Here is a 12,286-nt window from a genome sequence, read left to right on the forward strand (position 1 = left end):
CATGTGTGTGGGTGGGGGTGGTGGGAGGTCCCATGACAATTACCAGCCTGTCCCCATAAACCACACCGCTGCTATGGGACTGCGGGACAACGGCACTAAGATGACCCTTGTGTGGCCTGAGATGTTGTCCCCCAGGACTTGATACACGGAAAAACCCTCGCCGTCTCTGGGATTGGAGGCTTCGAACCGGCATTGCTCGTTGATAGGGTTCATCTGGACTGGGGCGCCGGGATGGAAATGAGGAAGGTGGGAGTATTGGTGAATATTCCAGTGAATGTTTTACTTGGGACAGATTTGGGGCGGCTAGTGTCACAGTATGCAGCTACTGAGACCCCAAGTCCTGGTCCCCCACTGTGCCTTGATGTGTCTACTGCAAGTAATGTTGAAAGTGTTTTGCCTGTTTCTTCTGTGTCAAGGGGAGAGGTGGGAGCAGAGAGTCACACTGACAGGATACATGCAGATGAGATGGAGCCAGAAGACACAGGAAGGTGTGAGAATGCCCCCAGGTGTGATGAGACAGTGTGCTCTGGAAGGGAGAAGTAAGGGGTGGTAGCTGCAAAGCCAGAACCAGAGATGGTGGAAAGGGCTGCCACAGTGATTGAACAGCCCCTAGATGAGTTCCAACTTCTGGGTTCTGCGCAGCTGCAGGAAGGGGAATGTGCCAATGGGGTTGACGCTGTCACAGGAGAGGTGGAGCTTCCAGGTAAGGTCGCAGGGCAGGAGGTTCCCACACCCGGAATGCCAGGAGACCAGGTCGATCCACCTAACTCGATGACGGGTGTGGATGCAGAGGGGAGGCAAGCACTACCCAGGGTTACAGCAGTCATGGCCGCTGTCACCAGGAGTGGGAGTGCTGGAGCCTAAGGAGCCTCTTGGAGGTCCGACAGCCTTCCCCCTTCTTACAAAGTGGCAGCTGAGCCAGAGGGAGGCCTGATGACGGGTCCCGGGGAACTGACAGAAGACGTGGCAGTTTTGTCAATTTTGGCCACGTCTAGTCAGGGGTTTCAGGTAGTGTTGGAGGCCGACGACAGTCTGAAGGCCCTTAAGGAGCAGGTGGCACAGCCTTTCATGGACTCAGGCCTCGAGTGGGTGGTCTGGGACCAGGGACGGTTGTACCGGGTGTCATTTCAGCAAGAGTCATCAGAGGCGTGGCCTAGGGACTGACAGATATTGGTATCCTATCCGTTCCGGGTAGAGTTATTGCAGATTGCACATGAGGTTCCGATGGCTGGCAGTTAGGGATTGCTAAGACCAAGGCCAGGCTAGCCCAGCATTTCTACGGGCCTAAAATGGGGGGCAATGTGGCTACCTACTGCCGCTCGTGTGACACCTGTCAGAATGTGGGGAAGACAGGGCGGTGCCCCAAGCCCAACTGGTGCCATTGCCCATCATTGACAAGCCTTTCCAGAGAGTGGCTGTGGATATCATCAGACTGCTGTCCATTCCCAGCCGCTCCAGGAAACGCTACATACTAACAGTAGTGGATTTTGCCACTTTGTACCCGGAATCGGTAGCCTTGTATTCACTTGGACCGACAAAGTGGCCACTGCTTTACTGGAGATTTTCTCCAGAGTGGGATTTCCCCAGGAAATACTCACCGACTGAAAGACCCAGTCCATGTCACAGCTGATGGAGTCCCTTTGCAAGCAAATACAGGTGTAACATCTGGTGGCCAGTCCATACCATTTGCAGACTAATGGTCTGAGTGAGCGGTGCAATGGCACCCTCAAGCAGAGGCTTAAGTTGGTTGACTCCCACGGGAGCGACTGGGAAGGTACCTCCCACACCTACTATTTGTCTACTGGGAGGCTCAAAAGGCCTCAGCAGAGTTTGCCCCCTTTGAGCTCATGTATGGGTGGCATGTACGAGGGCCCCTTGCTCTGGTTAAAGAGGCATGGGAAGGAGACTTGGCCACTCATGGAGTGTCATCATTGAGTACATCATACGCTTCCGGGATAAAATGATGGCTTTATCGCGGCTGTTGCAGGACAATATGGCCCAGGCTCAGGCTTAGCAGAAGCACTGGTGTGACCAGAACACTTGTGAAAGGACCTACCTGGTGGGTTAGAAGTGTGGGTACTGGTCCCCGTACCACAGGACAAGCTGCAGACAGCCTGGGAGAGCCCATACATCGTGCACCAGCGGCTCAATGACGTCACGTACCTGGTCAGCCTAGACCACGCCCGTGGAAGGAGGAAGCCCTTCCATTTGAACTTGATGAAGGCCCATCATGAGCGGGAGCCCTGCGCCCTCCCTGTGTGCAGCCTTCCCGAGGGAGGAGAGGCCGAAACCTTAGAGGATCTGCTCACCCAAGCAAATGCAGGTAGATCCATTGAGGATGTAGAGGTTAGCAACCAGTTCTCCGAGGACCAACAGTCCCAGCTGGCAGATACTCTATGCCCCTTCCAGGAGCTGTTCAGCAGCCTTCCCAGAATGACCGAGTCGAGGTGCAGCAGCAGATGCCCCAGGAGATTGACAAGATGCTGAAGCTTGAGGTGATCCAGGCATTCAAAAGCACATGGGCATCGCCCATAGTCCTCATCCCCAAAAAGGACCGAACAACCGATTCTGCGTGGACTACCTGGGGCTCAATGCTGTCAGTCACCGATGCATTACCTATGCCACACATCGATGACCTGCTTGATCAGTTGGCTGGGGTTAAATACCTGACCATCATGGATCTGAGCTGGGGATATTGGCAGATCCTTCTGACCTACGAGGCCCAGGAATGCTCTGCCTTTATCACCCCGTTTGGACTGTACAAGACCACCATGATGCCATTTGGCATGAACAACGCCCCTGCCACTTTTCAGCGGATGGTCAACATGCTGCTCCAGGGAGTTGAAGGATACATGGCTGCGTACTTGGATGAGATCGCCATCTTTAGTTCCACCTGGGAGGACCACCTAGAACATCTGATACTGGTGCTTAGGCAGATCCACAGGGCAGATTTGACCATCAAGCCAGAAAAGTGCCAGCTGGGCATGAACAAGGACCTCTACCTGGGTCACTGGGTAAGTGGGGGGTTCTGAAGCCAGAACCCATGAAGGTGGATGCCATCGCATCTTGGCTCACCCCCAGGACCAAGAAACAGGTGATATCCTTCCTGGGGACCATTGGATACTATAGGAGGTTTGTTGCACCTCACCAAGAAAAAGCTGCCTCTCACAGTAGACTGGTCAGTCAACTGCGAGACCGCTTTTCAGGTGCTCAAAACTGCTCTCTCCAGCTCCCCAGTATTACAAGCTGCTGACTTTGCGTGGCTGTTTGTAGTTCAGATCGACGCCAGTGACTTTGGCCTTGGTGCCATGCTCAGCCAGATCAACACCCCAGGCCAGGAGCATCCCATCCTGTACCTGAGCAGGAAGCTATTGCCAAGAGAGGTGGCCTACTCCACGATGGAAAATGAATGCCTGGAAATTGTATGGGCCCTGCAGCTTCTGCACCTCTACTTGTATGGGCACCCCTTCATTGTTGAGATGGACCACAACCCCCTCAGCTGTTTGCACACAGTCTCTGAGATGAATGGAAGGTTTCTACGCTGGAGCCTCACGCTCCAGCAATACTACTACACCATTCTCCACAAAAGGGGGCGTGACCATGGGAATGCTGATGTGTTATCCCGGCAAGGGGAGGTTGTGGAAGAGCATGCTGTGGAACACAAGAATGTGATACCCCCTAGCACCCTCTAAAGTGAGGAGGTGTGAGAGACGAGGGATTATAGGTTCAGGACATCTCACTCCATTCCTGAAATGTGCCCCCCCCTTGGGATTCCACAGGATCATTGTTCTTCTTTAATTAACTCCAAAAAGACCTGGTCCCAAACAATTATCACAAGGGTGTGAACTCTCCTGCAGCTACAGCCAGCTGGCTCCCTTTGTCCCAGCTCAAGCACCGCAGGTCACAGCAAGGCTCTGAGGTATTGAATCTGGACAATGACCTATAATAACAGAATGCAATATCCCTGAGCCTAGTCAAGCACATTCTCAGAACCGGCATTCCATCCCCCACACGCCCATGCCTGACAGACACCTGTAGACCCCTGTGTTATGAAGTGTAGCTACCAGGAATTACATATGATAGGCATATTTGGTCTCCCTGCACAGATAAAATCCAGCGGAACCCAGTGGTGGCACCGCCGACCACTTTGAAGCTACAGGCAGAAAGTTATGGGCCATCCATGGTTCTGCCTGGAAAATCATACTCCCAGAAATGGGAGGAGAGAGGCTGCACAAGCCAAGGGGTGGGCACAGAGTGTGGAAGGGAACAGCCTAGGAGATAAGTGGCAGCTCCTCATTTTGAGCTTAGTTTTCTACTGGCAGGAGAATTCGTTACCTGATGCGGCCAAGGGAACCACGTAACTAAGATTTTGACCTGTGATCCATCAGCACCTCCCTGTGGTCACATGCTAGATGACACGGTAATTGCAACCCATCTATACACTATCCTTCTACTATTCTCCTGACTATATACCTGCATATTGTTCTTGTAAATATATACCTGTATATTTCTAGTGCGCCTTTTCGGCAATTAAATATAAAATTAATCTTGAGCTGCTCTTTTATCTCGATAAAAGAATCCCCACGTCCGCATGCTCCGCTGGTTATTATATGCTACCCGGGTTGGTTTCTGACCTGATATAAGCCTGATGTCGGACGGGGCTTATTTCGAATGAGGAACTGGTGGCAGCAAACCATGCTGTTTTAGTGAGGGACTCTGGCAGTGACGGCCGGGATATTTATATATATATATATATCCCCAACATGGACTGGTGATATATATCCACCCTCGTTGGGAGCGCCTCATTAACTCGTCCCTATAAGGGAAGCCTTTCCAGTGACTATTTGCCCTCAGTGCAGTTCCCTGACTTACCTGGGGCAAGTGGTGGCACCGTAGAGCTGAAACCTGCTGGGTCCTTCTCTCCACTCCCCCGAGGTGAGCGATATCGACACCCCCTTCCCCTGTGCGATCAGTCACAGCAAGGCTCACAGGACTAGAGACTGGTCAAAACTACATATGAACTGTGCACTGTAAACTGCCAATCAGGGAATGAATGAGAGAACTTGTCATGATTAAATTACAGCACATAATGATTTCATCTTTAGGAGCATCTAGCAAAAGCTTCATGGTGCAAAAAAGCAAAACATAAAGCCAACATGTTAATTCGGGTAAATCAGGGAAATTCCAGGTCTGAATTAAATAAAACCGAGCTAACGATGTAAGGGACATACACTGTTTGCCTAGCACAATGGTGGAACCTCCATGAGGATGGAGTAGGATGAAGCCGGAGCGAGGAGTGGTATGTAATAGGTATTATGAGATAGCGAGTGAGATGTATCCGCTAAACTTTATTACAGACATCAATGTGGTGTTAAGAGTTGTGATAACATTTCCGATCTTTTGAGTAGCTATGTGAAATGTACTACTATGCAAATGTGTCATCATGTTCCAGCCAAACATAAAGCACAAAATAATTTCAAATTCAAAAATATTTTCCCCATTTTTAACTATACAAAATCAATGTAAATACTTAGGTCCCAAAAAAATGAGAAAGGTATTCAAGGAGTGATACCTTTATTGGCTAACCAGAAAAAATTATATTTGCAAACTTTCAGGGCTCAGAGGCCCCTTCATCAGGTTCCATTACAAGTGAATTACTGAGAAGAGACGGCAACATTTAAATAGGAATTACAACAGGACATGAGGTGATACAGGCCAAAGAAATCAAATTAAGGTTTTTGTTACATATGCAGATGAGGTCTAAGTGTTCTATTAGAGATCTGAAGACCTTCTTGTGCAGGTGTGAACTGTGTCCATGTAATGAGTCATGAATCCAGGTGTCAAATTGAGTCCTAAGGTTAGAGATTGAAACATATTTATAAATTTGAACTCCCAGATTTTTCTTTCTCTGTCACTATTAAAATGACCTTTCAATATTAGGACTTTTAGATCTGCCAAGCTGTGTCCAGGTCTAGAAAAATGCATCCCTACAGGTGTGTCCAGCTCATTATTAATAGTGTGTATGCAGATTCATCCTTGTTTGTAGTTTTTGCTTAGTTTCCCCGATGTATGTCCCTGCATTGCACCTTGTACACTGTATCATGTACACTACATTGGAGTATGTACATGAAAAAGAGTCCATGATCTTATAGTCCTGATTTGTGTTGGGTATGGGGACTTCTGTTGGTGATATGTGGGTGCAGGTTTTGCATTTCTTACTGTTACAGGGGACTGTGCTCGTCTCTGATGGTGATGCGAGGGCACATCTGACAAGGATATTCCTTAGGTTGGGAAGCTGTGTGTAGGAGAGCAGTGGCAGTTCTGGGAATATTGCTTTCAGTCTGTGATCTCTGTGGAATATAGGTTGGAGGTCAGCCCCAATTTTCCTTAAAATGCTCATGTGAGGGTTGTACGTGACCACAAGGGGCACCCTGATGTTGTCCTTCTGTTTGTAATCCAGGAGGCTGCTTCTTGGTGTCCTTGTACCTCTGTGGATCTGCAAATATAATTTTTCTGGTTAGCCAATAAAGGTATCACTCCTTGAATGCCTTTCTCATTTTTTTGGGACCTAAGTATTAACATCCATTTTTCTGGCTACCACAGTACCACAATATTGTTTTATATTGTACATCGTAACTATACAAAATAAACAGATTTATTAGAGGCTCGCATTAAAATATTTTATTGCTCCCTGACTTCAGTAAATGCACAAGTTAACTCAAGTCAATTTTCCTATATCTGAGTGAAGGCAAAAAAAAAAAAAAAGAAAAGGAAGAGACGAATGTCTTTAACCCCTTTCCTACAATGGACGTAATATTCCGTCCATGTGACCTGGGACCTAATTCCCATGGACGGAATATTACGTCTAATGCGATCAGCTGCGCTCCCAGGGGGAGCGCAGCTGATCACGGCCGGGTGTCAGCTGATTATCACAGCTGACACCCGGCACAATGTCTCAGGGGCGGTCACAGACCGCCCCTGACACATTAACCCCTGGCACACCGCGATCAAACACGATCGCGATGTATCGGGGGTTATAGGGAAGCATCGGCAGGGAGGGGACTCCCTCCATGCTTCCCTGAGCCCCCCACAGCAGCGCAATATGCAGTGCTGCTGTGGGGGGCTCCTTCCCTGCAGGTTTCCGGATCCAGTATGGCGACGGGGACCTTTGGGGGCCTGCAAGGAGCTGGCTTCCTCATGCCTGCAAAGCGCAGGCAAGGAGGAAGCCTGCAGCACTGCCTGTGACAGATTCCTGATCTGTCACAGCGATCTGTGATGTGACAGATCAGCGACCTGTCACAGGACAGTGATGTCCCACCTGGGACAATGTAATAAAGTTAAAAAAAAAAAAAGGTGTAAAAATAATTTTAAAAAAATCGCTAAATAAATTTAAAAAAAAAAAATTCCCTAATAAATACATTTTTTGGAAATAAAAAAAGGCAAAACAATAAAAGTACACATATTTGGTATCGCCACGTCCGTAACGACCCGCCCTATAAAACCGTCTCATTAGTTAACCCCTTTAGTGAACCTCTTAAAAATTAAAAACAAAAAACAAAGCAAAAAATAATGATTTATTATCATACCGCCGAACAAAAAGTGCAATAACGCGCAATCAAAAAGATGCATATAAATATCCATGGTACCGCTGAAAACGTCATCTTGTCCCGCAAAAAAAAGAGCTGCCACACAGCATCATCAGCGAAAAAAAAAAAAGTTATAGCTCACAGAATAAAGCGATGCGAAAATAATTATTTTTTATATAAAATTGTTTTCATTGCATAAAAGCGCCAAAACATAAAAAATGACAAAAATAGAGTATTGCTGTAACCGTACTGACCCGAAGAAAAAAAAACGCTTCATCAATTTTGCCACACGCGGAACGGTGTAAACGCACCCCCCCAAAAGAAATTCATGAAACGCTGGTTTTTGTTCATTCTTTGTCCCAAAAATTGGAATAAAAAGCGATTAAAAGGTGTCACATGCCCGAAAATGATACCAATAAAAACAACAACTCATCCCGCAAAAAATAAGACCTCACATGACTTTGTGGGTCAAAATATGGAAAAAATATAGCTCTCAATATGTGGTGATGCAAAAACTATTTTTACAATAAAAAGCGTCTTTTAGCGTGTGACAGCTGCAAATATAAAAACCACCATAAATAGTAAATCAACCCCCCATTACCCCCCCCTTTGTTAGGGAAAAAAAATAAAATTAAAAAAATGTATTTATTTCCATTTTCCCATTAGGGTTAGGGTTAGGGCTAGGGCTAGGGTTAGGGCTAGGATTAGGGCTAGGGTTAGGGTTAGGGCTAGCGCTAGGGTTAGGGCTGAGATTATGGTTAGAGGTGTGTTGGGGTTAGGGTTGGAGTTAGAATTGGGGGGTTTCCACTGTTTGGACACATCAGGTGCTCTTCAAACGCAACATGGCATCTGATCTCAATTCAAACCAATTCAAACCAATTCTGCACTGAAAAAGTCAAATGGTGCTCCTTCCCTTCCAAGCTCTGCCATGCGCCCAAACAGTGTTTTACCCTCACATATAGGGTATCAGCCTACTCAGGACAAATTGCAAAACAACTTTTGGGGTCCAATTTCTCCTGTTGCTCTTAGGAAAATAAAAAATTGGGGGCAAAAATATCATTTTTGTGGAAAAAAATATGATTTTTTTATTTTCACGCCCGGGCGTTATAAACTTCTGTGAAGCACTTAGGGTTCAAAGTGCACACCTCACATCTAGATAAGTTCCGGGGGGGTCTAGTTTCCAAAATGGGGTCACTTGTGGGGAGTTTGAATAGTTTAGGCCCATCAGAGGCTCTCCAAACGCACATGACACCCGCAGACCATTCCATCAAAGTCTGCTTTCCAAAACGTCACTACTTCCCTTCCGAGCCCCGACGTGTGCCCATACAGTAGTTTTCTCCCACATATGGGGTATCAGCGTACTCAGGACAAATTGGACAACAACTTATGGGGTCCAATTTCTCCTGTTACCCTTGGGAAAATAAAAAAATTGGGGACTAAATGATCATGCACGGGCATTGTAAACTTCTGTGAAGCACAGGGGGTTCAAAGTGCTCACCACACATCTAGATAAGTTCCTTGGGGGGTCTAGTTTCCAAAATGGTGTCATTTGTGGGGGGTTTCCACTGTTTTGGTACATCAGGGGCTTTCCAAACGCGACATGGTGTCTGATCTCAATTCCAGCTAAAAACGTCAAATGGCGCTGCTTCCCTTCCGAGCTCTGCCATGCACCCAAATAGTCATTTACACCTACATATGGGGTATCAGCGTACTCGGGACAAATAGCACAATAACTTTTAGGGTCCTGTTACCCTTGGAAAAATAAGAATTGAGAGTGAAAAGATCATTTTTGTGGAAAAAATATGATTTTTTAATAGTACGGCTGTACATTATAAACTTCTGTGAAGCCCTTGGGGGTTCAAAATTCTCACCACATATCTAGATAAGTTCCTTGGGGGATCTAGTTTCCAAAATGGGGTCACTTGTAGGGGGTTTCCACTGTTTAGGTACATCAGGGGCTCTCCAAACGTGACATGGCGTCCGATCTGAATTCCAGCCAATTTTGCATTGAAAAAGTCAAACGGCGCTCCTCCCATCTGAGCTCTGCCATGCACCGAAACAGTGGTTTCCCCCTACATATCAGGTATCAGCATATTCAGGACAAATTGCACAATAACTTTTGCAGTCCAATTACTCCTGTTACCCTTGGTAAAATAAAAAAATTGAACCTGAATTATTTTTTTGTGAAAAAAAGTTAAATGTTCATTTTTTTTTTTAAATATTCAAAAAATTCCTGTGAAGCACCTGAAGGGTTAATAAACTTCTTGAATGTGGTTTTGAGCACCTTAAGGGGTGCAGTTTTTAGAATGGTGTCACTTTTGGGTATTTTCTATCATATAGACCCCTCAAAATGGCTTCAAATGTGATGTGGTCCATAAAAACAAAATGGTGTTGCAAAAATGAGAAATCGCTGGTCAACTTTTAACCCTTATAACTTCCTAACAAAAAAAAATTTTGATTCCAAAATTGTGCTGATGTAAAGTAATCATGTGGGAAATGTTAGTTATCAAGTTTTTTGTGTGCCGTATCTCTGTGATTTAAGGGCATAAAAATTCAAATTTGGAAAATTGCGAAATTTTAAAAATGTTTGCCAAAAAAAATTTCTGTTTTTTTCCCAAGTAAACACAAGTTATTTGAAATGAAATTTTACCACTAACATGAAGTACAATATGTCACGATAAAACAATGTTAGAATCACCGAGATCCATGGAAGCGTTTCAGATTTATTACCTCATAAAGGGACAGTGGTCAGAATTGTAAAAATTGGCCCGGGAGTTAACGTGCAAACCACCCTTGATAGTGAAGGGGTTAAAGACTATTGACTGTGCTTTGATACTTCTCCACCAAACGTTTCAAGTAGGCACAGCCATTTAGTCTTGACACCGAGCCGTTTTCAGATAGCTGTAAGTCTTGACAACTCTAAAACTGCCCAAGCAGACAAACTGACAAGCAAGCTGATCACTGGCATATCTGGACATGGGCACTGGATGCTAGATATTGTATAATGCACTGGTTACTGGGCAATGGTTTCAGCATATTTGACATTTTGACAGGTAACATGACAGCTCCTTCGAAGTGCAAGACACTCTTTCTAACTCATCTCCGATCTGGCAAATAGAGGAGGATCCTGAATTCCCAATGAAGGTATTCGAAACTGATTTTTCTAAACATTGCAAGTCTTTAAAGAGATAATTAATCAATTTAGCATATTTTGTGTAGCATAGAACACAGATTCCAATGTTACAAGTACGCTCTAGCCATTAACTAATTAATTAAATGCACATATTTGTTCTAGATGAATACGGCGTACTACGTTAACCAACTTAGAAATTCTGATCCATGCCTCATATGTAAATGATTGGTCTCCACTGGGTACGGTAGACTTTCAAAGTCAGCCACAAGTCTTTGCATTTGTTAATTATTATTTACTATTGTGAAATCCCACGGCTGCCTGTGGAGCTTTCTACAATTTGGCAGAAGTGCTTTTTGCAATATGTTACTTTCGCAGTCAGCAAAAAGAAATTATTTCAGCTATCTCAGGAAAAATCCTTACGGGATAGATAGAAAAAAGTGAGATTAAGCTTTGCTCTCTCTTGTTAATCACTTGTGGGATGAATGTATTTAATGGGATGGGGATTACACATTTAAAAGGCTACAAACAATAGATCATACTGGGATTTTGTTTTTTTTTTTCTGCTTAGGTAGCACTTATTTTGCTAATATAAGCAATATTTCAAGGGAATCACCTACACACTCTGCAACAGCTGTACTTTAATAAAACTACAGTCGCTGTATAAACTTTCAAGAAATAATTGCATCTTTTTTTTAAATTCATATGAGGGAAATGTACATAGATATTGGTGTCATGGGAGTGTTTGTTGAAAGTGAGACCTGGAGAAATATGTGTCAAGATTTCTATATGCACAAGATAGAGAACAAGAGACAAATAGAGTAATAAGTCAGGATATGCCATCACAGGGGTCTGGAGCAAGATATCCATTCAGAGGGACATACACAAGCTACTACAATAGTACTGTAGGTACTGTTAAGGAAAATCTGTCACTTTTTATTTTATACATTATGTGAGAGCATCATGATGTATGATACAGAGACCCTGATTCCAGTGATGTGTCACTAGGCTGCTTCTACAGTTTTGAGAAAAGCACTCCTTTCTGTTCTGCTGTTCACTCTTTTCTGTTCTGCTGTTCTAACAGTTCTCTGAATGCTGAGCTCTGTACAACCCTTCCAACACCACTGACTGTCAACTTTAAAGGGGGTTTTACACATAGCGATATCGCTGGCGATATCGCTATAACGTCAACGATTTTGTGACGTTATAGCGATATCGCTAGCGATATCACTATGTGTGATACTTACCTCCGACCGGCTCCCCCGCTGGTTATCGCTGATCATGCGAGAATGTCCGGCTCCAATTTCTCGTCGTCAGCTTCCTGCTGTGACGACGAGCGACGCGTGGAGGCGGGCGGGAGGACGTCTTCATCACTGTGTGTGAAAGGTGAGTATCGTCCGCTGTATCGCTGCTGCATCGCTGTGAGATCTTTCTGTGTGAAAGCTCAATAGCGATCATTTAGCGATGCACCTGTGATCCTGACCGGGTCGGATCGCTGGTCAGATCGCTGGTGCATCGCTAAATGTAAAAGGGCCTTAATCTTCTAATCAAGGGTGCAGTCGGGTTTAAC

General features: G+C 45.3%; 1 protein-coding gene across 2 annotated transcripts in view; it reads right to left on the reverse strand.

Annotated features, from left to right (window-relative positions):
* Positions 1 to 12,286, reverse strand: part of CPNE4 (copine 4) — a 662,462-nt gene that overhangs the window by 468,382 nt on the left and 181,794 nt on the right. The window lies entirely within an intron of this gene.

The sequence above is a fragment of the Dendrobates tinctorius genome, unplaced genomic scaffold (genome assembly GCF_039654945.1).
Source record: "Dendrobates tinctorius isolate UK_male_01 unplaced genomic scaffold, ASM3965494v1 ptg000005l, whole genome shotgun sequence".
NCBI lineage: Eukaryota > Metazoa > Chordata > Amphibia > Anura > Dendrobatidae > Dendrobates > Dendrobates tinctorius.